A 26,095-nucleotide genomic window follows, 5' to 3' on the forward strand; every position below is an offset into this window, starting at 1 on the left:
TTAAGGTCCGTTCCTCCAGTAACCAAGATCAGAGAATCTCCTTTAACACAGGAGGCAATAAATGGGATAGCCTCTGTCATAAATGGTCTTTGGTCAGGAGGAGTCATTCGGAAGTGCTCAAACACTTCTCGCAAACACTCTTATTTGCCCAATTGAGAAGGGCAATAAAATTAACTGGTGAATGATAAAATATATGCAAGAAGCAGACGAAGAACAGTCCCTGGCAGATTACATGATTAGAACGCTCAGACTGACAGAGGTGTCAATGCAAATTTACTGCCGCCTGATCTTTCATCCTCACAGGTCGACAACCCCGTCATACCAGGAGACTGGGTCTACATCAAAGTCATCAAAAGAAAGAGCTGGGCCAGCCCACGGTGGGAGGGACCATTCCAAGTCCTGCTGACTACCCCCACCGCAGTAAAGATAGCTGAACGGCCCAGCTGGATTCACCTCAGCCACTGCAAGTTGCAGAGAGTGCTGGACCCCTAATTCGGAGTGGTGGGGAAGACTAACTTCAAAGGAGTCCTATCGTTTAGGGTGGGACGTCTCAATGTTGGTGAAGAAAACAACGATCCCCACTCCGCTAGGCGAGGGGATGTCCCGGTGTCTCTGCCATCCTAGTAGCAACGGGGCTCCATATGCCAGATGGATCCTCTGCTGCGTTGTGGTTGGAGCGTGCTATGGTCTATGGACTCAACTGAACAGACCAATTGACAATGTTGACCGTGGAAAACGATGGTCACACGATGAGAACTTTGAGGACTGGTCATGGGACCCGAGAAACCCATAAGAAACCAACACGTGGTACCGCTACGTCAAATTCACTGTGAGATCGCACACACAGGAGGGTTGCTATGTGTGTTCCAAACTCCCTCCGTCCTCCACACAAGTTCACTTGGAGGCCAGAGCAATGAATGTCACTGAAGCGAAATGCATGGCATCCATGGGAGGAGTTGGATATCAACACCGTGCTGTCACAGTCAGTGATGCCGACCCATCCCGCCCCGGACTTGCGGAAGGTACCTGTGATCAGCTTTTCTGGACAAATCTCAATGTGACTGTTAAAGGACGAACACTGCCGCAGGTGGCCTTCACAGACCGGCCACCTGGAGTGAACTATACGTGTTACATCCAAGGAAGTGAGACCCACAAATGCAGTGACAGAGACTGCTCTCCAGGAGGGAACTGGATGGGAGCTTTGGACATCGCCACTGAGTGTCAGGATAAGAGAGCCATTTCAGGTGGTGAGGGCTCTCCGACCAACATGGCTGCACCATCAAACGGAACATACTTCATACAGAATGGCTGGTGGCTTTGTGGTCACAAGGTTTATCCGATGCTGCCCGCCAACTGGACAGGAGTGTGTGCACCAGTGTGGGTGACAGACCACACCTACAGGATACAACATCGTCAGCTGACGACAGCACACAACTCTTCTGGACGTCGACGCAGGGCGATTACGACCTTTGACCCCCATGACCCTGTCTGGGGTGCGAATGTTCCGGACGACCATAAAATATGGCCTGTCGGAAACAAAGTTGTTCATGCGCTTTTCCCTTGGATCGGAGTTGGAAAACAATCTCTCTTCATCGAGACACTGAACTATCGTTTTCAATCCATTGTGAACCTCTCACTGCAAGTCGATGATGGACAAAATAGAGAGATCCAGGCTATTAGACTAATGGTCTTGCAAAACAGGATGGTTCTGGACTTATTGACGGCAGCACAAGGTGGTGTGTGCCACATCATTGGGACTTCCTGTTGCACATACATTCCAGGAGATAACGACACGCACATCAAGGAAGCCATGAACTCGCTGAGGAATTTACAGCAGGCCATGTCGGAGGATAACATCCCACATCAATGGGATTTCTTTTCATGGCTATTCTCTGGCGCGTGGTGGCAGTTGCTGTTGAAACTTGTGACTCCTGTGCTTGCTGTGCTGGTATTGTTGTGCTTGTTTACGACCTGTGTTATCCCGGGTTTGAAGTCTGCTGTGACAAGGTTTGTGTCTTCTACCGTGGCACAAGTACATATACAACTTCTTAGAGATGACGGATGTGATGTCTATGATGTGCTGCGAGACGTGGATTGCGTAGATGCTGTTTAGCTCAGCATTCTTTTACAGAAACTTGATGATTTGACCATCGAAAATGCCTTGCAAGTGATGGGTACAATGATGTACCGTTTCTGTGTTTTTCTTTTTCTTTTTTTTATTGATAACATTCTGGTCGCCTAAGGCAGAGGGGCCGTGTAACTCTTTTCCTGCATTTAATCTGACCGCAGGTTTTTCAGTTGCACACAAAATTTGGACTGGAGCATTGAGGGGAATACCTCGTCTTCACTGGAAATTGTTGCTGTCATTGTATTTTCTTTCTTATGTTTGATTGGTCGGGGTTGACATACTCATACGATAAAACAGGGGGGATATGTTAGGGTTTGCAGAATATCTTCATCGTATGATTATGTTGGAATGTAACCTGTAATAATTTACCTAGCTTGTCCTGTCTTACCAAAAGTAGTAGACCAAAGTGCTAAGATCTTTTCACTTGATTGACTAGCTGCAGAGGAAGCAATCAAAGTTGCTTTGTTTCCACAAAGTCGTAAAAGGCCCCCTGCTATGCTTTGATCAGCAGGGGAGCGGCTTCACCCCATCCTGTGTTCCCACACCTCCACTTTCAACCCCACTGTGTTTCTTCTCAATAAATATGTACCTGATGAGGCCTGAGTCAGACTTCATTCGACCATCGCTGTAAGCACAGCGACGAGTGAACTCTCCGCCTGCAGGTGTCTGAAACGACTAACTTGTCTCCAGTGTGGTTCTTGCAAAATAAGTTAGAGTGAGCACTACCCTAACATGCAGTTTCAAAGCACATCCACAAAAAGCCTGTTGGAAGGGGGAAATGTGTCAAGAAACGCTGCACAAAGAAGAGAGATGACCGCACCCTTAACAGCATTGTGAAGAAGAGTCGCTTCCAGAATTTGGGGGAGCTTCAAAGACAGTGGACTGAAGCTGAAGTCCAGGTATCAAAAGCGACTGTTCACAGACATGTCCGGGAAATGGGCTACAACAGCCGTATTCCCATGGTCAAGCCAATTCTGAACTCAAGACAACGGAAGAAGCGTCTGACTTGGGCTTTGGAAAAAAGCACTGGACAGTTGCAGAGAGGTCCAAAGTCCTCTTTTCAGACGAAAGCAAGTTTTGTATTTAATTTGGAAGTCAAGGCGCCAGAGTCTGGAGAAAGGCTAGAGAGGAGCAAAATCCAAGTTGCTTGAAATCCAGTGTGAAGTTCCCACAGTCAGCGATGGTTTGGGGAGCCATGTCAGCTGCTGGTGTAGGTCCACTGTGTTTCATCAAGTCCAGAGTAAATGCAGATTTTAGAGCACTACATGCTTCCATCTGCTGAAGAGCTCTATGGAGATGATGGTTTTCATTTTCCAGCATGATCTGGCACCTGCCCACGGTGCCAAAACCACCAGTAAATGGTGTACTGATCATGGCATTACTGTCCTCGATTGGCCTGCCAATTCTCCTGACCTGAACCCCATAGAGAATTTTTGGGATATTGTGAAGAAGACGCTGAAAGACACCAGACCCAACAATGCAAATGAGCTAAAGGCCGTTATTGAAGCATCCTGGGCATCCATAACACCTCAGGAATGGCACAGGCTGATTGCCCGCATGCCACGCCGCAATGATGCAGTAATCCGTGCAAAAGGATTCCCAACCAAGTACTGAGAGCATTAATGGACATTTTCAAATGTTTGATTTTGTTTTGCTGTTATAAATCTTTTTTTTTACTTGGTCTGAGGAAATATTATATTTTGAGATTGGAGTTTTGAGTTTTCTTAGGCTGTAAGCCATAATCAGCCATATTAAAATAATAAAAGGCTTGCAATGTTTCAGTTGACTTGTAATGAATCCAGAATGTATGACATTTTTGTTTTTTTAATTGCATTACAGAAAATAAAGGACTTTATCACAATATTCTAATTTTCTGAGACAGTCCTGTATAGGTAGGATTTTTGCACACACAAACAGGGGGTGGGAGGAACTGGCAGTTTAGGCCAGTTCAACAGGGGGAGCCATATATTTTTTTATCAGAAGCTCAAGTTTAGTTGAGTGACCTATAAGGTCACTCAAACAGGGGGTTTGTTAGAATAGGCCTCTTTGGTGCATGTGATTAGCTAGTGTCAAGTGACATGGTGGTACAAGATCGTGTAAAATCGGGTATCGAATTTGGCCCAGGCACATTGGCTATCCCAAATCATGTAGTAGTTCCAAAATTTCACCAGGAGATGGTGTTAAAGCTTGACATAGGGGTGACCTGATGGAAACTAACAAATCTAATAAATTAAATTGTTAGCAATTGGGAGGATACGACCTGTTCAAACACATAGCAATGCACAATTTTGGAATATGAGTTTGCTATGCCATAATTTTAAGATGTAACAGCTTGAGCAATATCAATATACGTATATGTTTAAGTTAGAAGAACCCATTATTATGGTTAAGTATGATTATGTGTTAAGATTGATCTTTATTAGACAAGATATATGTTATTAATGTTGCAATGTTTTGTCCAACAGCCTCTTATGAAGAAAAACAAATGGATTTCGTTTTCCCTCGCCCGGACGCGGGTCACCGGGGCCCCCCTCTGGAGCTAGGCCTGGAGGCGAGGCTCGAAGGCGAGCGTCTGGTGGCCGGGCCTTCGCTCATGGGGCCCGGCCGGGCACAACCCGAAAAGGAAACGTGGGTCCCCCTTCCCATGGGCTCACCACCTGTGGGAGGGGCCAAAGGGGTCGGGTGCAGTGTAAGCTGGGCGGCGGCCAAAGGCAGGGACCTTGGCGCTCTGATCCTTCGGCTGCAGAAGCTGGCTCTTGGGACATGGAATGTCACCTCTCTGGCTGGAAAGGAGCCCGAGCTGGTGTGTGAGGCAGAAAAGTTCAGACTAAACATAGTCGGACTTGCCTCCACGCACAGTTTGGGCTCCGGTACAAGCCCTCTCGAGAGGGGCTGGACTCTCTTCCACTGGAGTTGCCCACGGTGAGAGGCGTCGAGCAGGTGTGGGTATACTTACTGCCCCCCGGCTGGGCGCCTGCACATTGGGGTTCACCCCGGTGAACGAGAGGGTAGCCTCCCTCCGCCTTCGGGTGGGGGGACGGGTCCTGACTGTTGTTTGTGTCTATGCACCAAACGGCAGCTCAGAGTACCCACCCTTCTTGGGGTCCTTGGAGGCAGTGCTGGAGAGCGCTCCTTCTGGGGACTCCATCGTTCTACTGGGTGACTTCAATGCTCACGTGGGCAATGACAGTGAGACCTGGAAGGGCGTGATTGGGAGGAACGGCACCCCCGATCTGAACCCGAGCGGTGTTCTATTATTGGACTTCTGTGCTCGAAACGGATTTTCTATAATGAACACCATGTTCAAACATAAGGGTGTCCATGTGTGCACTTGTCACCAGGACACCCTAGGCCGCAGTTCGATGATCGACTTTGTAGTCGTGTCATCGGATTTGCGGCCGCATGTTTTGAACACTCGGGCGAAGAGAGGGGCGGAGCTGTCAACTAATCACCACCTGGTGGTGGGTTGGCTCCGATGGTGGGGGAAGATGCCGGTCCGACCTGGCAGACCCAAACGCTCTGTGAGGGTCTGCTGGGAACGTCTGGCAGATTCCCCTGTCAGGAAGAGTTTCAACTGCCACCTCTAGCAGAGCTTTTCCCACGTCCCGGGGGAGGCGGGGGACATTGAGTCCGAGTGGACCATGTTCCGCGCCTCCATTGTTGAGGGGGCCGACCGGAGCTGTGCCCGTAAGGTCGTTGGTGCCTGTCGTGACGGCAATCCCCGAACCCGCTGGTGGACACCGGCGGTAAGGGATGCCGTCAAGCTGAAGAAGGAGTCCTATCGGGCCGTTTTGGCCTGCGGAACTCCGGAGGCAGCTGACAGGTACCGGATGGCCAAGCGGAACGCGGCTTCGGCGGTAGCTGAGGCAAAAACCCGTGCGTGGGAGGAATTTGGCGAGGCCATGGAGAATGACTTCCGGACGGCTTCGAGGAAATTCTGGTCCACCATCCGGCGTCTCAGGAGGGAGAAGCAGTGCAACTTCAACACGAGATCTGCGACGTGGAAGGCGGAAGTAATCTGGGGAGAGGACGCTGGCGCTGATTGTTCGCCGCTTCTCCTCCAGAATTAGACCAGAATTTGTTTAGTTTTAGTGTTTTTTATTTATTTATTTATTTATTTATTTTTTAGCCATTATTAAAAGTTTAGTTTTTAGCATCTAGTATTAGTGTGCAGGCTGGAGCGGTTGGGCCGCAGTTGCCGGGACCGCATCGGGCCATTCGTTGAGTGGAGATGCCACTATATGTGCCTGACTGAGACCTGGCAACCACCGGATGTCTATCAATCCCTCAATGAAGCCTGTCCCACTGGTTATAAATACATAACTAAACCTCGCACCACTGGCCATGGCAGTGGCCTGGCTGTGCTCCACCGTCTTGATCTAGAGCTGTCCCCCTTCCCTCTACCTGATCACTCCTCATTCGAATCCCTTGCATTCAAATGTAAACCTCCATATCCTATCACAGTTTTACTTATTTACCGCCCTCCTAAACCAAACTCCTCTTTCATTCCAGAACTACACGATCTACTCACTACCCTCTGTACCTCCACTTCCTCTAATCTAACCATCCTAGGTGATGTTAACATCCATGTCGACACCCCCTCCCGCCCCCCTGCCTCTGACCTGTTGCAACTATTGGACTGTTTACACCTCACTCAACATGTAAATGTCCCCACTCATGACAAAGGGCATACACTTGACCTTGTCATCTCCTCATCGACCATAAGCAACCTACAAGTTCACGAGGTCGGTGTGTCTGACCACAAACTTATTCAAATGGAACTGCCTTTCCCACGCCCCCACTCCAAACCCAAGCGGCAAATCTCATTCAGAAATTTCAAAAACATCAACCAAGACACTATAGCACAGGACCTCCAGCTTCTCTCCTCCTCCTCTGCAACCTTTACATCAGTCAGCAAGGCAGTGGACCATTACAATAACTCTTTGGCCAAACTTCTAGGTATCCGCGACCCCCAAAAAACCAAAACAGTCACTTTTTCACGCTCAGCCCCCTGGTACACCAGTGAGCTGCGTCTGATGAAATCAACTGGACGCATCCTGGAGCGTCGTCTCAAAGCCTCAGGACTGACCGTGCACAAACAGGCCTACAAAGAACATCAGAAGGCCTACTCAAAAGCCCTTGGGACTGCACGTGCCCAGTTCTACTCCAATATCATAAACAATACCCCTGGAAATTCAAAGCAGCTCTTTTCAACCATCAACCACTTTCTCAAACCCCAACCCACCACTCCAACAGAATCCTCAGAGGTAGTGTGCAATAACTTTATGTCCTTTTTTACCGCTGAGGTTGACAACATCTGCACCCAGCTCCTCTCCTCTTCTGGCCCCACCACTTCACCTCCTCCCCCCTTCCTTCCACCCGGGACAGTCCAGCCTCTCCGCTGCTTCTCCCCTATCTTGCAGTCGGAGGTAGACATCATCAAAAAGATGAAACCCTCCACGTGTGCCCTGGACCCTTTCCCCACATTAAACAACAAACCTCAGCCATTAGTCCCCTAATAACCAATGTCATCAACCTCTCACTCCAGTCTGGCTCTGTACCCCCTGCATTGAAGATTGCCATCATTACCCCCCTGCTCAAAATACCCTCACTTGACCCGGACAACCTTGCCAACTACAGACCGATATCTAACCTCCCGTTCCTCTCCAAGGTTCTGGAAAAAGTGGTAGCTGCCCAACTTCACACTCATCTCACCCGCAATAACATCGCTGAGAAATTTCAATCCGGTTTTCGCTCTGGCCACAGCACTGAAACAGCACTTGTTAGGGTCACCAACGACCTTCTCATGGCTGCCGATGCAGGGTCCCCGTCACTCCTCATTCTGTTGGATCTGTCCACTGCATTTGACACTGTTCACCACATTATCCTCCTTAACCAACTTCACTCCACTGGATTCTCTGGCACTGCTCTAACCTGGCTTCAGTCCTACCTCTCGAACCGAACCGAGTACGTTTTCCTGGGAGGGAAAAAATCAGACACTCACACTGTCACCTCCAGTGTCCCCCAGGGATCTGTACTCGGTTCTACCCTCTTCACTCTCTACATGCTACCCCTCGGCAATATAATCAGGAAGTTCGGCATCTCATATCATTGTTATGCGGACGACACCCAGCTATACCTCAAACTCGACCCCCCGCCCTCCATAACCCAGCCTCCTCCATCTCCCTCATCCATCCTCTCCCTGTGTCTGGAGGAGATAAAGGCGTGGATCAATCTCAGCTTCCTGCAAGTCAACAGTGACAAAACCCAAGCCATGTTAATTGGCACTCCCCATCAGATCCATACCTGCCCAATAACAAGCATCTCATTCGCCGGTTTCACTATTCCCCTCAGCCACTGTCACTAACCTGGGTGTGAAACTGGACCCTCAACTCAACCTAGAGTCACACATAAAACACATCTGCAAAACCTCCTTCTTCCACCTCAGGAATATTTCCAAACTCCGCCCCACACTTACCCTGACGGATGCTGAGAAACTTGTCCACGCCTTTGTCTCCTCAAGGCCAGACCAGTGTTTCCCAACCACTGTGCCGCGGCACACTGGTGTGCCGTGAGAGATATTCGGCTGTGCCGTGGGAAATTGTCTAATAATAGTTACGGAGCACATTGTAAAAAGGATTGCCAAATCACTGGTCAGTTAGCGCAAGGCCTGGTCATCCACTTACTAATCGCACATGCATGGCTAATCGGAGAATCTTTGAGATTTCATGTTGTGTCGGTCTGGTTGTTCTGCATCGACACATATTTAGTTTGCTGCTGTGTGCCTTTGATAATAGTGACGCTCTGGTGACCGTGGTGTGTTTGCGTACTGATGAAAATCCCAGCATGTAGTTCAACTGGAGAACCTGGATTGTTCATTTTCACCAACATAAAATACTCAGTCAAGTCATGACACCTTGACTGTGATCACCTGCCATGCCAGAACAGCAGTGTCTTTAAACGTGACTTTGTTCTTATCATCGCAATATTTATAGGGCTAGTCTAAAACAGTTAAAGTCAAGTTGATTATTTTGGATTTTAATCACAAGCACTTTCAATAGTTTATTCCTTACACTGTCTAAAACCTTTTTAATAAACTCACTTTTATTAAAAAAATACAATTTAAAAAATCTAGTGTATTTATTTATTTGTATTCAATTATTCCAGTTTCTCTATATATACATACATAGGAATAGGACTTTGTTTATATAGCATGTTCACAACGTCTTTCGTAATATAACACATTTTATTATAGAAGCTGGTGTGACAGATTTTTGTTGGTGGTGTGCCTCGAGATTTTTTTCCAATGAAAAGGTGTGCCGTGGATGAAAAAAGGTTGGGAAACACTGGGCTAGACTATTGTAACGCACTCCTCATCGGGATCCCTAGCAAGAGCCTCCAGAGGCTTCAGTACATCCAAAACAGCGCTGCTAGGATCCTGATGAGGGTGCGGAAAAGTTACCACATCACACCCATCCTCCGTTCTCTGCACTGACTCCCCATCAAATTCCGAATTGATTATAAGATCGCCCTCCTCACTCACCATTGTATCCTCGAACATGCTCCCCCATACCTCAAAGAACTCCTTGCCCCAAAACCTGCCACCCGAAGCCTCCGCTCATCCAATTCACACCTTCTCCACGTTCCGAAAACCAAGCTGCGCACCATGGGCGACCGGGCCTTCTGCCATACAGCCCCTACACCAGGGGTCGGGAACCTTTTTGACTAAGAGAGCCATGAAAGCAAAAAATTTGGAAATTTATTTCAGTCAGAGCCATATAATATATTTTAAAAGTGAATTCAACTAAATGTCAGTATAATAAGCCTCTGAATTTATTATTTTAAATAATGTTGTTATAACACTCACCATTAATGCGACTTCTGGTGCTGCATGGATTTTTTGGAACGTTTTAGCATACTCGCCATCTGTGAATGGGTTTCTGTTCCTCACTATTGCTAAAGAACCAGCAAAGCTAGCCGAATTATAGTCACCTTGCCGGGTCCATACGCAGAGTTGCTGCTGGCTAGCTTGCACCCTGCTCAGAAGCTCTTGGCACGCTTTCTTTCTGCTCTCTCCCGCAGGGTATTTTGATGCAAAGGTAGCGTGGCGCGTGTCGAAGTGCCGCTTTACATTCGACCGTTTCAACGATGTAATTTTGTCATTGCAAATTAGACACACCGCAGAACCCGCTCTCTTCACAAAGGCGAATTCTTCGGTCCATTCGTCCTGAAATGTACGATACTCGTCGTCTTTTTTTCTTTTCGCCATCTTCTTCGTCGAAGGGTTAGCTTTGAGCTAATGACCGAGCAGACGCAGTCTCAGACTGATTCAAAAGGGGGCGTTTACCTGTTTTACCCAGCAACGGCAAACGTAGGCCAGTTACATCCAATTAAAATAATGGACAATTGCTCCTGCAGCCCTGAACAGGACATGCGCAGTGAAAAATCGATGGATGGATTAAAACAAGTGAGAATATTTTGTTTTATCTGCGAGCCATATGCAATCATCAAAAGAGCCACATCTGGCTCGCGAGCCATAGGTTCCCGACCCCTGCCCTACACTGTGGAACTCCCTCCCCGACCACCTAAGAGCACCCCAATCCACTGATTCTTTCAAAACCGGACTTAAAACTCACCTCTTTACCTTAGCATTTCCGTAATTTCTCTCATATACTGGTTGTCGTCCAGTTGTTTTATACTTGTCCTTGTTTTGTTTTCTTGTTTTTGCCATGTAGCACTTTGAGATTCCTCCGAATATAAAGTGCGTTAATTTATTATTATTATTATTATTATTAACACTGTTTACAGTGGGGATGGCGTGCTGCTGACCTCGACTCGAGACGTCGCGAGTCGGTGGGGAGAATACTTCAAAGACCTCCTCAATTCCACCTACACGCCTTCCATTGTGGAAGCAGGGCCTGGGGACTCTGAGGCGGACTCTCCAATCTCTGGTGCCGAAGTTACTGAGGTAGTTAAAAAACTCCTCGGTGGGGCTGTCATGGCTGACACGCCTCTACAACATTGCGTGGACATCGGGGACAGTGCCTCTGGATTGGCAGACTGGGGTGGTGGTTCCCCTCTTTAAGAAATGTGATCCAATTACAGGGGAATCACACTCCTCAGCCTCCCTGGTAAGGTCTATTCAGGGGTGCTGGAGAGGAGGGTCCGTCGGGAGGTCGAACCTCGGATTCAGGAGGAGCGGTGTGGCTTTCGTCCTGGCCGTGGAACAGTGGACCAGCTCTACACCCTCAGCAGGATCCTCAAGGGTGCATGGGAGTTCGCCCAACCAGTTCACATGTGTTTTGTGGACTTGGAGAAGGCGTTCGACCGTGTCCCTCGGGAGGTTCTGTGGAGGGTGCTTTGGGAGTACGGGGTAGCAAGCCAACTGATAAGGGCGGTTCGGTCCCTGTACCACCGATAGAATATAGAATAGAATAGATCTTTATTTGTCATTGTCACACGATGCCAGAGTTGGGTCCGCATTTCCGGCAGTAAGTCGGATTCGTTCCCAGTGAGGGTTGGACTCCGCCAAGGCTGCTCTTTGTCACCGATTCTGTTCATAATTTTTATGGACAGAATTTCTAGGCGCAGCCGAGGCGTTGAGGGGGTCCGGTTTGGGGACCTCAGCATCGCGTCTCTGCTTTTTGCAAACGACGTGGTGCTGTTGGCTTCTTCAGGCCGTGATCTCCAGCTCTCACTGGAGCGGTTCGCAGCCGAGTGTGAAGCGGTCGGGATGAGGGTCAGCACCTCCAAATCCGAGTCCATGGTCCTCGATCGGAAAAGGGTGGAATGCCCTCTCCGGATCGGGGATGAGATCCTGCCCCAAGTGGAGGAGTTCAAGTATCTTGGGGTCTTGTTCACGAGTGAGGGGAGGATGGAGCGCGAGATCGACAGGCGGATCGGTGCAGCGTCGGCAGTAATGCGGACTCCGCCGTGGTAAAGAGAGAGCTGAGCCAAAAGGCAAAACTCTCAATTTACCGGTTGATTTACGCTCCTACCCTCACCTATGGTCATGAGCTATGGGTCGTGACCGAAAGAACGAGATCCCGGATACAAGCGGCCGAAATGAGTTTTCTCCACAGGATGTCCGGGCTCTCCCTTAGAGATAGGGTGAGAACCTCGGTCATCCGGGAGAGACTCGGAGTAGAGTCGCTACTCCTCCACTTTGAGAGGAGCCAGATGAGGTGGCTTGGGCATCTCATCAGGATGTCTCCTGGACGCCTCGTTGGGGAGGTGTTCCGGGCATGTCCCACCGGTAGGAGACCCCGAGGACGACCCAGGACGCGCTGGTAAGACTATGTCTCTCAGCTGGCCTGGGAACGCATCGGGATCCCCCAGGATGAGCTAGATGAAGTGGCTGGGGAGAGGGAAGTCTGGGATTCCCTCCTGAAACTGCTGCCCCCGCGACCCGACCCCGGACAAGCGGAAGAAAATGGATGAATGGATGTTTTGTCCAACCTGTATTTAACATTGGTGTTCCATCCATACCTGAATGTATTAGGTTGAGAGGAGACATCAAGGGCTAATTGTGAAAGAACGAGCAAAACAGGAAACAGCTGCATCCGGTGGCAGACTGCAGTCATGCGCAGTGGTTGCTGCTTTAAGCAAGGTTGCCATGACAACCAGTGGTTTCCGGCTGACCTGGTGCACCTACCTCTGACCTCTGACCTCTCACCTACATATTCTGATGAGGTAATGCCAGAAGCCTATAAATATGTTGTCCTGACACAGAGCGGCGCGCTTCTTCCTAGTCAGGGCGATGGCCGTGATGCTGCCCGGTGTAAAGAACGCCGTTTAGACAAAGATGGATTTTTCATTCTTTTTGAGATTGAACCATAATCTACTAAAATGAATTTCCAGAGTCTTCGAATTGGAATTTGTCAAATTTTAAGCTTCGAATTGGACTTTGTCAAATTTTAAGCTTCGAGGAAGGTAGAGGAGACAGCCGCTTCGGGCAGAAAGGGGAAGACGCCAATTTTACGGCTTTGGCTAAGATCCTCAAGGCTAGACCTTTCCTCTTTTTTAAACAGAATTCGGATTTTGGAACAAAGGAGAGCCGATCACTCGACTTGTTCAACCAAATAGGATTTTAGACCTTTAGTCTCCTCTTTTGTTCTGAGTGGGTAAGTGTTTTTTTTTTCGACTTGTAATTATTTTTCTTGCTTTTTCATTAAATCTCTTCTTAATCCTTAATTCGGTTATCGATTATTTCGTATTAACTATGTTGAGCATGGTTTTATATGCAGCAATTAGAACTTTAAAATTTCTTTATTTCCTTAGCATAGTCATTCTTTAAATCCGTTCAATTATTTTTAAAGTGAAGACAGCTTTAATCGTTAACATCAGGAATTGTCAGATCTGGTTTGAAGTAGTTATCTTGAGCTCAGCTAGGGCGAGTGCGCTCTAGTAAATCAACGAATCCCTGAGGTCTTAACAAATACATCTAAAAATATCCGTAACATAACAAAAGCCTCAAACAACCGGAGGGAGCCATCATTATGGCGCGGTTATTCTGACGACGTGCCTCAAATTTAAGTTACTCAGCACGAGCGTCGTTTGACTTCAAAGGGATTGGCATCATAAAGAGATTACCGTTTTTTTCCATGTATAATGCGCAAAATTTAACTAATTTATTGTCCTAAAGTTAAATTAATTCTAAAAGAATCAATATACCGTTTTTTTCCATGTATAATGCGCCCCCATGTATAATACGCACCCTAAAAATGGCATGTCAATGCTGGAAAAAAGCCTGTACCCATGTATAATACGCACCCAAATTTTGACTTTTTATTTTTTTATTTTATTTTTTAAAGTCCCAATGATCGTCACACACGCATCTGGGTGTGGTGAAATTTGTCCTCTGCATTTGACCCATCCCCGTGTGATTTTGATCCATCCCCTGGGGGAGAGGGGAGCAGTGAGCAGCAGCGCGCCGCGCTCGGGAATCATTTGGTAATCTAACCCCCCAATTCCAACCCTTAATGCTGAGTGCCAAGCAGGGAGGCAATGGGTCCCATTTTTATAGTCTTTGGTATGGTCTTAACTAGGCTGGATGTATTTTTTTTGTTGGCGTTGATTTCTCCGACTGCCCATAAAGGCACCACCGCGATCAGTTAGGTTAAAATGAAAAGAGAGGAAAGTGACGTGCGGACATGTGAAAAAGGCGGCTCTGTATGGGAGAGAAGTTGAAGAGGAATAAAAACACCCTTGGAAACCAAAACTTGCCCCTCGTCGTGACTCGGAGCCGCAACAAATGTTTCGGATTTGTGTAGGGTACATTGTGACAGCAAACGAGCAGGTGATCGAGCAAGCGTCTGATACGAGAGCATTGCGTTCGTATGGAGCGTGTTTGAAGTGAACAGCAGAGACGAAAGGAACAAGGCAAAGTGTTGTGAAATAAAATATTACCTGTAATACGTATTTTGTTATTTGCTGATTGTATGTATTAAACTATCACATTCATTGTCAGTCAAGAAGAGAAGAGGACTATTCGCATCGGATCTATAGTGCGCATGCGCAGTGATACTGCCGCCGTATGACGTCCAGTCCGCGATGGAGATTAAAAAACAAACAATATTTGACAATAACACAGGTTTCTGTTCCTGTCTTTGGTAATGTCCCCCTGTCTTTTTGTTCCACGTCTTTGTCGGTCAGTCCTGTTGTTGGTTTTGTTAGAGAGTTATGTTAGTTTACCAAGTCTGTGTTTTGAGTTCCTCCAATGAACCCTGGTTCAAGCTGCACTTGGTCGCCCGCTTCCTTTCCACACTCCATCCGTGACAAGATTTTCTTCAAAAATTGTTGTACCATGATTTTCTTCAAAAAAAAAGAATACATAAATAAATAAATAAATTTAAAAAAAAGATTTAAAAAAAATTGTTCCCATGTATAATGCGCACCCCGGATTTTAGGACAATAAATTAGTTAAATTTTGCGCATTATACATGGAAAAAACGGTACTCACCTCCCCCCACAACCACTCTGTCCACACCTCCATCACCATTGTCACCTACTCTCCCTCTTGCAGAGGCCGCGCCCGCACTCCATTTCCGCAAGGAGGAAATGCGCCACATGTTCCGGAGACAAAAGATCAGGAAGGCACCGGGCCCAGATGGCGTGTCACCTTCCCGCTTGAAAGTCTGTGCTGAGCAACTGGCACCCACCTTTGCACGGATCTTCAACCGTTCCCTGGAGCTGTGTGAGGTGCCCTCGTGCTTCAAGAGCTCCACCATCGTACCAGTGGCCAAGAAGCCCGCCATCACAGGTTTGAATGACTATAGACCTGTCGCTCTGACATCTGTGGTCATGAAATCTTTCGAGAGGTTAGTGCTGAACCACCTGAAGGATAACACGGGCCCCCTGCTTGACCCCCTCCAGTTTGCCTACCGGGCAAACAGGTCGGTGGATGATGCGGTCAACATGGGACTGCACTACATCCTGCACCACCTGGACACCCCAGGAACGTACGCCAGGATCCTGTTTGTGGACTTCAGCTCGGCGTTCAACACCATCGCTCCTGACATCCTCCAACAGAAGCTCAACCAGCTCGCGGTGCCTGCCTCCACCTGTCAGTGGATCACCAGCTTCCTGACCAACAGGAGACAGCGTGTGAGGCTGGGGAGCATCACATCTGACACCCGGACCACCAATACTGGCGCCCCTGAGGGGTGCGTCCTCTCCCCACTGCTCTTCTCTCTCTATACCAACGATTTCTCCTCAGGTGACTCTCCTGTGAAGCTCCTGAAGTATGCAGACGACACCAGTCTCATCGGACTGATCCAGGACGGTGATGAGACTGCGTACAGACAGGAGGTGGAGCGGCTGGTCCACTGGTGCAGCCAAAACCACCTGGAGTTGAACCCGCTCAAGACTGTGGTGATGACAGTGGACTTCAGGCGAGACCCTTCACCACTTTCACCCCTCACTATCCGCAGTAATACTATTCTATCCACAGACACCTTCAAGTTCCTGGGAACCACAATCTCTCGGGACCTGAAATGGACCGGCCACATAGACTCTGTCCGGAAGAAGGCCCAGCAGAGGATGTACTTCCTGAGACAGCTCAAGAAGTTCAAGACCTTCTACACTGCCATCATCCAGTCTGTCCTTTGCGCCTCCATCACTGTCTGGTTTAGATCGGTCTCCAAACAAGACAAGCACAAACTGCAACGGACAATCAGGACTGCAGAAAAGATAATGGGAATCAACCTCCCATCTATCCAAGACTTGTACCTGTCCAGGACCAGGAAACGTGTAAGTATCTCTACAGACCCTTCTCACCCAGGTTGCAGTCTGTTTGAACTTCTCCCCTCTGGACGGCGTTATAGAGCTCTGTACACCAAAACCAGCAGACACAGAGACAGCTTCTTCCCCCAGGCTGTTGCTCTGATGAACTCACACCACTCTTAGAGTCTCAGAGTCATTGCTGTACAATAACATCCTGCTCTCCACACCTTTTTTGAACTGTCTACACTGTTTGTACTATGTGTCCTCTCTGCATCCATTGCAGCCTGGTCATCCTGGAAGAGGGACCCTCCCATCTGTGGTCTCTTCTCAAGGTTTCTCATTTCCCCTAGCTGGAGTTTTGAGTTTTTCCTTTCCCTCCTGGGAGTTTAAGATCAGGGGATGTTTGAGAATATTTGTCATTTTTCACATGTCCTTAGTGTTGTTCGTCACCTAAATGTTGAACAGAGGCTGTGATGTACCGAAGTCAAATTCCTTGTTTGACACGCTCAAACATGGCGAATAAAAACTCTTGAATCTTGAATATGTATATGTACATATACGTACGTATATATACATACACAAACATATACACTACACAAAATAAGAAACAAGCGAAACTAAATAAACATTTAGCGATGTTTAAGCAAACGAAGAGACACCAGGTAGGAATAACTAAAAGGGAACAGAAGAACTGCGAACAGAAAATAACAAAAACAAAGAAGAATCAGAGTATGAATTGTAGTTTAGGTTGATGTTCTTAGTATGGATCAGCTGAGTGCAGTGGAGTAATTATGGACTGGTAGGAGAGGAGTGAAGAAGGTGGTGTTTCAGGTGCTTTCTAAAAGCAGCCTGTGAAGATATGGATCGGATATGGACCGGTAGCTCATTCCAGAGTGAGGTCCCTCTAAAGTGGATATTGTATTGATGGCGTGATGTTCGACAGAAAGGTGGGTGGAGACTGTCCCTCTGTCTTTTTGGATATGAATGATACAAATGTGAACAAATTATGAAAAGTGAAAAGTGGCTGGAAGATGGCGTTTCCTATTTAGCAGGGGTGTAAATCGCGGGTTTTGTCACGATACGATATCATATCGATACAAAGGACCGCGATACGATTATTGCCGATATCTTAAAGCCTGCTGTGATTCATTCACGATACATCACGATGTAGTGCTCCACGATCGATATTTTTATTTATTTATTTTGTTTAAAATAAAAAATATAGAACAATATCCTGATTTATAACAATTCATACGCAAAATCAACAAGGTACTGCAAACTCTTTATTTAGGAAATTACAAGAGTATTGTAGTATACAATACATACTATATTTTTTCTCATATAAGTAAAGAAAAATGAATATTCTTTCTTTTTTTGTAATACCATTAACTTTAAAGTGCATTACTGAACTATTTATTTACAATAATTGTAATTGTCCGTTGAGCCATCTTTTCTTTGGAATCCAAAGTGCTTCCAAACGAATGACTTGAAGCCCAAAGGGGCGCGAATTTCCTCGTCTTCTTGGACACTAGCCATAGCACCAGCCCAGGAGCCGCGTAGTTGTCGGCTCCCCTTTCACGTGCCTGCTCTGCTCACAACACAGCACGCCGCGTACTGCTCCCGGAAAGAGGAAGCAAGCAACAATGAACTGGATTTCAAAATAAAGTCGTGTCTAATGTCCGAGGTCAAACACGGCGATATAAATCGATGTTTACGTTTAGCATCGATGCCAATAAATCGTAGAGCATTATATCGATTAATCGATGTGTATCGATGAATCGTTACACCCCTACTATTTAGGTATTTATGGATGAGTAGACAGGTTTGATGAATATTTACTTTAGCAATTGACAGTAGTGAGTAATTTCTAAACAGTGGTGCCGATGGTTTATATCTATTTGAAAATGAGCTCATTCTTATGAACTTCTTTTGTATGATGAGTAGTTTGTTGAGGTATGTTGGATATGTGGCTGCCCAGACTATGTTGCAGTAATTGAGAAAAAGAAACAGGAAGCTATAATACACAGTGAGATGAGCAGAAGGGTGGACCAGGGGACAAACTTTTCGTGAAATACCTAGCATTTTCATAAATCTTTTGCAAACCAAATCAATATGTTCAGACCAGTTTAAGGATTCGTCGACTATAACACCTAGTGCTAGTATTTTGTTGGATTTCGTTATTGTTTAAGTAGATTTTGGTCTGTTCTTTGGGGTAAGATTTATTTATATTGCAGAAGATCATGAAGTTAAATTTTTTATATTGAGTGTCAACTTATTTGTTTTGAACCATTTTGTAACAGAGGACAACTCAGCATTGACGCTTGCAATGAGGGAATTAAAATCATCATGGGTGGCAATGAGGTTGGTATTGTCTGCAAATAACAGAGGGAGAAAATTAGAACAACTTCAATCGTTAAAGCAATTTTTTACAACACCTAATACGTATGGCATTCAGAAACTTTGCGTTTTCAGGGGCGATTGTATCTATAAAATGCAAAACTTAGATACCTATGACAGCTTATGGCCATACTACCATGAGAACGCCAGATCTCAGAAGCTAAGCAGGGCCGAGATCTGGTTAGTACTTGGGTGGGAGACCGCCAGGCAATATCAGGTGCTGTAAGCTTTTTTTTTTCTTTTTCTTACCGCTAGAGGGCAGACTATGTACAGTGAAAGTTGTACTATGTTCATTCTGTTTTCACTTGACAATTATTTTACTGGTTCTTTTATCACAAACAAGATATTGAGGTTGCATTACCTGACATGTTTCGGCTTGCACTTCCGCCTTAATCAGAGTGTCACTGGTGTGGTTGTGACGCATCTTTATCAGCTGATGGATGAAAGCGTGGCTCAACTGTCCGATTTGACAGGTGAGTAACGCCCTCTGCTGGCGGTTCACCTCTCCAGAATGCTGCTCCAGGTGGTATAGAACATGTAAGCTCCCTCATCCCTATTGATGGTCCTCGTCCGCACCGAAGAAAACAAACATGGATCAGGGAGGCAATTGAGATCAGCAAGCGGGGCCCGAGGACCATCAAGGCGGAAGTACAAGCCGAAACATGTCAGGTAATGCAACCTAAATATCTTGTTTGCGATAAAAGAACCAGTAAAATAATTGACAAGTGAAAACAAAATGAACAAATTACAACTTTCACTGTACATAGTCTGCCCTCTAGCGGTAAGAAACGTGAAATACATTGAGAAAAAAAGAAAAAAAAAAGCTTACAGCACCTGATATTCCCTGGCGGTCTCCCATCCAAGTACTAACAAGGTCCAAACCTGCTTAGCTTCCAAGGTCAGTCATACTTAGGGTAGTTTGGCCGTAAGCCGTCACAGGCAGTGGTCCCCAACCTTTTTTGCACCACGGACCGGTTACGTGTCAGAAATATTTTCGCGGACCGGCCTTTATATAAATAAATATATTTATATATTTATTATTTAAATATTTATAAATATAAATAGGATGAAATAAAATGATACGACTGGCATAAAAACAAATATAAACCACATAAAAATAAAACGTTGAATTAGTGGGAGCACCGAGCTCTTTTCTCAGAAATGAGCCGTTCCCATCTAGGCGTAATCAGAGACAATGACACCCGAAGTGGTTAAGGTTTGTCTTTAAATGCAGGATGCTTGGTCTCCATGTGCCGAAGCAGGTTTGAAGGCTTCATTGCCTCGTTAGCTAGCCTTTCGCCACATATGCGGAGTGCACTTGGCGCGTCAGAGTCACCTGTGGCGATAAATCCATATTTTAAGTAGGACTCCAGAAATGTTCTTTTAAATGCAGCTTTCCTTTTCTTAGAAGTCGTAGCCTCTTCTTCTTCAGTGTACTCATTGGACGTTTTTCCCTTTCCGAAGAAGCTTTCCAAACTTCTCTGTTTCTTGCTCATTTTTGCTTGCCTCGCAGGCTTGACTGTGGTGACATGTCACGTGACCGAGACGAGCGCCGTGTGTCAAGAGTCCTTATTTTTCAGATGCACCGACAGATGTAATTGGGAGAGATTCGCCAATTTTTTTATATTTTTCAAAATAAATTCTTACTCATTTTTGCTAGCTTTGCGGGCTCGACTGGGGAAACATGTCACGTGACCGGGACGAGCGTCTTAATCTGAATGAATTGATCGTCAATGAGAAAAATTGACCCGGCCCGGTACCAAGTGACCCACGGACCGGTACCAGTCCGCGGCCCGGTGGTTGGGGACCACTGGTCACAGGCATCAAGAGTTTGCATTTTATAGACAAAAGCCCCTGAAAACCCATGCCTAGCAGCAACGGTACTTGATGGCTGTTGTAAAAGTTTCCTTTCACAATTGATATGGAAAAAAAAGGCTTTCAGCACCTGGTATTCCCTAAGCGTCTACCCTCTATGTCACAACCAGGTCCAAAACAGGCTTTCTTCCAAGACTTTCGGTGTTTCATGGAAACATGGTTATCATGAAAAATTATTGACAGCTTTTTGTGTGGTAGCACGAATTTGCCATTGCGACCTGCATTTTGCTGTATCAAAGTAAATGTCATGAAAAGCAGAAAATCACTACGTGGCAGCGCAATGTGTTGTGTTGGGTTATATTACAAATAAAGACTGCTGCTTTGAGTTCACAAGGAGCCAGGCTCTTTATTCACTGTACAGTCTGCCCTCTAGCGGTAAGAAACGTGACCTACATTGCTATGGACGACGCCACACAATTTAGGTTTCAAACTCGAGTTATAGTTTCAATGTCGGAGTTAAAACTAGGGCTGAAGTTTCCGAATGCCACACGTGATCGGTGTTGTAAAAGATTGCTTTAACGATTGAAGTGCAAAATAAATAAATAAATCTTACAGCACCTGGTATTGCCAGGCGGGCTCCCATCCAAGTACTAACTAGGCCCCAACCTGCTTAGCTTCCAAGATCAGACGAGATCAGTCACTCTCAGGGTAGTATGGCCGTAAGCCGTCATAGATGTTAAAGTTTTGCATTTTATAGACACAATCGCCTCTGAAAACGTGCAAAGTTTCCAAATGTCATATGTGATCGGTGTTTTGGTGTTTCATGGAAACATGGCGATCATGAAAAGTTATTGACAGCTTTTTGTGTTTTAGCACGAATTTGTCGTTGCGACCTGCATTTTGCTGTATCAAAGTAAATGTCATGAAAAGCAGGAAAACACTACATGGAAGCGCAATGTCTTGTGTTGGGTTATTTTACAAATAAAGACTGCTGCTTTGAGTTCACAGGGAGCAAGGCTCTTTATTCACTGCACATAGTCTGCCCTCTTATGGTAAAAAACGTGAACTACATTGCAAAAAAAAAAAGAAAGAAACTTACAGCACCTTCATAGGTATAAAAGGTTTGCATTTTATAGACACAATCGTCCCTGAAAATATGCAAAGTTTCCGAATGCCATACGTGATCGGTGTGGTAAAAAATCGCTTTAACGATTGAAGTGCAAAAAAAACAAAACAAAAAAAAACAAAAAAAAAAAGCTTACAGCACCTGGTGGTCTCCCATCCAAGTACTAACCAGGCCCAACCCTGCTTAGCTTCCAAGAATGGACGAGATCGGTTATTCTCAGGGTAGTATGGCTGTAAGCCCCCGGGATCAAAGTATTGCATTTTATAGACACAATAGCCCCTGAAAATGTGCAAAGTTTCCAAATGCAATACGTGATCGGTGTTGTAAAAAATTGCTTTAAATATTTTAGTGCAAAAAAAAAAAAAAAAAAAAAGACCTTACAGGTCACTCAGCTAAACTTGAGCTTTTGATAAAAAAATATGGCTCCCGCTGTCGAACTGGCCTGAACTGCCAGTTCCTCCCACCCCCTGTTTGTGAGTGCAAAAATCCTACTTCTACAGGACTGTCTCAGAAAATTAGAATATTGTGATAAAGTTCTTTATTTTCTGTAATGCAATTAAAAAAACAAAAATGTCATACATTCCTGATTCATTACAAGTCAACTGAAACATTGCAAGCCTTTTATTATTTAAATATTGCTGATTATGGTTTACAGCTTAAGAAAACTCAAAAATCCAATCTTAAAATATAATATTTCCTCAGACCAAGTAAAAAAAAAAGATTTATAACAGCATAACAAAATCAAACATTTGAAAATGTACATTAATGCACTCAGTACTTGGTTGGGAATCCTTTTCCACGGATTACTGCATCATTGCGGCGTGGCATGCAGGCAATCAGCCTGTGGCATTGCTGAGGTGTTATGGATGCCCAGGATGCTTCAATAGCGGCCTTTAGCTCATTTGCATTGTTGGGTCTGGTGTCTTTCAGCTTCTTCTTCACAATACCCCAAAAATTCTCTATGGGGTTCAGGTCAGGAGAATTGACAGGCCAATCGAGGACAGTAATGCCATGATCAGTACACCATTTACTGGTGGTTTTGGCACTGTGGGCAGGTGCCAGATCATGCTGGAAAATGAAAATCATCATCTCTATAGAGCTCTTCAGCAGACGGAAACATGTAGTGCTCTAAAATCTGCATTTACTCTGGACTTGATGAAACACAGTGGACCAACACCAGCAGCTGACATGGCTCCCCAAACCATCACTGACTGTTAGAGTGGTGCTCACTCCAACTTATTTTTGCAAGAACCACACGGGAGACAGTATGCCCTTTGAAACACCTGCAGGTGGAGAGTCATTCGTCGCTGTGCGTACAGCGATGATTGAATGAGGTCTGACTCAGGCCTCTTGCAGGAGCATTCTTATTGAGAGAAACAGGGTGGGGGTGAGAGTGGGCAGGATGGGGTTGAAGCCCCTGGCCTGCTGATCAAAGCATAGCAGGGGGTCTTTTACGATGTTGTGTAAACAAAACAACTTTGATTGCTTCCTCTGCAGCTGGTCAATCAGTTCAAAAGATCTTAGCACTTTGTTCTACTACTTTTGTTAAGACAGGACAAGCTAGGTTATTTATTACAGGTTACATTCCAACATAATCATACGATCAAGATAATCTGTAAACCCTAACATATCCCTCCTGTTTTATCATATGATTATGCCAACCCCGATTAAAAGTTTTAAAGTTTAAAGTCCCAATGATCGTCACACACACACCTGGGTGTGGTGAAATTTGTCCTCTGCATTTAACCCATCCCCGTGTGATTTTAATCGATCCCCTGGGGGAGAGGGGAGCAGTGAGCAGCAGCGGTGCCGCGCTCGGGAATCAGTTGGTGATCTAACCCCCCAATTCCAACCCTTAATGCTGAGTGCCAAGCAGGGAGGCAATGGGTCCCATTTTTTATAGTCTTTGGTATGACCCGGCCGGGGTTTGAACCCACAACCTTCCAGTCTCAGGGCGGACACTCTACCACTAGGCCACTGAGCTGGTCAATCAAACATAAGTAAGAAAATACAATGACAGCAATAATTTCCAGAGAAGATGAGGTTTTTCCCTCAATACTCCAGTCCAAATTTAGTGTGTGAGTGAAACACCTGCGGTAAGATATTATAATGCAGGAAAAGCCTCACACGGTCCCTCTGCCTTAGGCGACCAGAATGCTATCAATAAAAAATAAATAAAAAGAAAAAGAAAAACACAGAAACAGCACATCATTGTATCCATCACTTGCAAGGCATTTTCGATGGTCAAATCATCAAGATTCTGTAAAACATGCTGAGCTAAACAGCATCTACGCAATCCACGTTTCGCAGCACATTATAGTCATCACAACCGTCATGTCTGAGAAGTATATGTACTTGTGCAGCACAACAAGCACAGGAGTCACAATTTTCCTTCCAGCAATGTTCAGTGCAGTGGGGGTAGTCAGCAAGACTTGGAATGGTCCCTCCCACCATGGCTGGCCCAGTTTGTCCTTTTTGACGACCTTTATGTCGTTCGTCTCAGTCTCCTGGCTTGGAGCGGTTGTTGACCTGTGGGGAAGAAAAATCAGGCGGCAGTAAATTTGCATTTGACAGTTTGAGTGCTCTGATCATGCTACCTGCCAAGGAATGTTCTTCGCCTGCTTTTTGCAATTCTTGCAGTCAATTTTATTGCCCTTTTGAACTGGGCAAATAGGAGTGTTTGCGGGAAGAGTTTGAGCACTTCCTAATGATTCCTCCTAACCAAAGACCATTTATGACAGGGGCTATCCAATTTATTACCTCCTGTTTTAAAGGAGATTCTCTGGTCTTGGTCGGATTTGGGCTGGGGGAATGGATGTTAAGTCCTGTAGTAAATGGTTCCTTTGATCAGTCAAACAAATGTTGATTAGCCAGGGAAGCGCATAAGCGCGTGCCCTTCCAAACACATACACCACTTCCTCATAGCTTCTTTAGTCATTTTTCAATCCACTTCCAATTGTTTACAGCAAAAGTTTGAAAAGCTTGAGAAAATTTTAACTTAATGGTATGACGCCAAATGTATTAGAGAATCCATATGTCGTAAAGTGTTGTATTTTTACTATCTTTCACTATCTGTCCTATTCTAAAATTTATATAACTCGACCTCTACTTCTTAAGCCTGACGAGCCAAAATATCAGATCTTGCTCTTGTTTCCTACCGTTTTAGCCTATTTGTTCTATCCAAATCTGTTCAATCTCCGATTATGATACTTTTCTCTGTAGCTCTACGCATTATTCAATTTTTCATTAAATCTCAAACTCAGTGCACAATGAAGCTCCCTTCCACTTTGACCCAAGCTCCACCAAATTTGGTAACGCCACAGCAAGGAATGCGATTTGGTTGTCGGACACTTCATGTCCATGTGTCTTTTGCAGCACCTCACCCTCTCAAGTTGGTGTTCTTTTGTTGTTGCTTCAGAGCCAACCCATCCATCACTCTCGAATGAGTCCATTGTTCAAATGAGTCCATTTTCATCATTGTGAGTTCCTCCGCTTCTCACTGTCTTTTCTCGTCCCCGAGGATGTCGTCTTTCCTCCGTACATGCCCCCTCCAAGCCCAACAACAGTCTTTCCTTGTCCTTGCCAAAGGTCAAAGGTGCCTCAAAGCCAGGCACCGTTTTGTAGTCGTCCACGGCTGCAGGCGGAGTCTCGGGATCGAGTTTCAGGGATCCTGGCACTGAGAGTGACAGACTGGGACATCAAACTTGTAACCAAATGTAGCTGCTGCCATCAATTCGCTAGTAACGTTTGTTTACCAAACTTCAAATTCTCCTAGTAACAGCGATCTCGTTTTTATATTGTGAGTCCTGCAACTCATCCTATTTTCGAGCTACGTTTCGTCTATAGTTCCAATCTAATGGAACAGTACGTTGTCTTCAGTATCATTATTCAAAATTAACTCATCGAGGTCTGCGTTCCACATCTAGCCCAGATCTATGTTGTCTCAAACGTTATTACCTGTGTCATGCCTGCTCAAAAATGTGACTTAGAATATGGTGCTGTGAATTTCCAATCTCCCCGATCAAATTGGATCCCGCTTCTTAGCTCTTCTTTCTCATGCTCCTGTTAGCCTGCAATTGTCCATATCAAAAATGTTGTTTTCTTTTAACTGTCTTTCTTTTGAACCTCTAAATCTCTCGTGTTGCTAACCTATCTACACCAGGAAACCATTTAAAGGGTCTTAAAGAAAGGACCAATAGATTACTCCCAATATCTCCTCATTATTTATGAGTTAGCCCCCCTTTTTTCATTCACTCCCTCTTTCTGAGGCTTGGCAACGCCCATGCCTCACACTTTGACAAACTTTTTGGGAGAACGTGTTCTTTACTACATATGATTCTATCATCATTTAATTTGACTTTCTTTCCAAAACACTTCTCAATTTCCCAATTCACACATCTCCTGCA

At 45.6% G+C, this 26,095-nt stretch overlaps 1 long non-coding RNA gene and 1 pseudogene across 1 annotated transcript; one reads left to right on the forward strand and one right to left on the reverse strand.

Moving 5' to 3' along the window:
• The first annotated feature begins 5,176 nt into the window (after positions 1-5,176).
• LOC119118145 lies at positions 5,177-25,851 on the forward strand. Its single transcript, XR_005096657.1, has 3 exons — positions 5,177-5,187; positions 17,901-17,913; positions 25,734-25,851. It is a non-coding gene; the product is annotated as an uncharacterized LOC119118145 (long non-coding RNA).
• LOC119118487 lies at positions 21,170-21,288 on the reverse strand (annotated as a pseudogene).
• Positions 25,852-26,095: the final 244 nt, after the last annotated feature.

The sequence above is a fragment of the Syngnathus acus genome, chromosome 24 (genome assembly GCF_901709675.1).
Source record: "Syngnathus acus chromosome 24, fSynAcu1.2, whole genome shotgun sequence".
Taxonomy (NCBI): domain Eukaryota; kingdom Metazoa; phylum Chordata; class Actinopteri; order Syngnathiformes; family Syngnathidae; genus Syngnathus; species Syngnathus acus.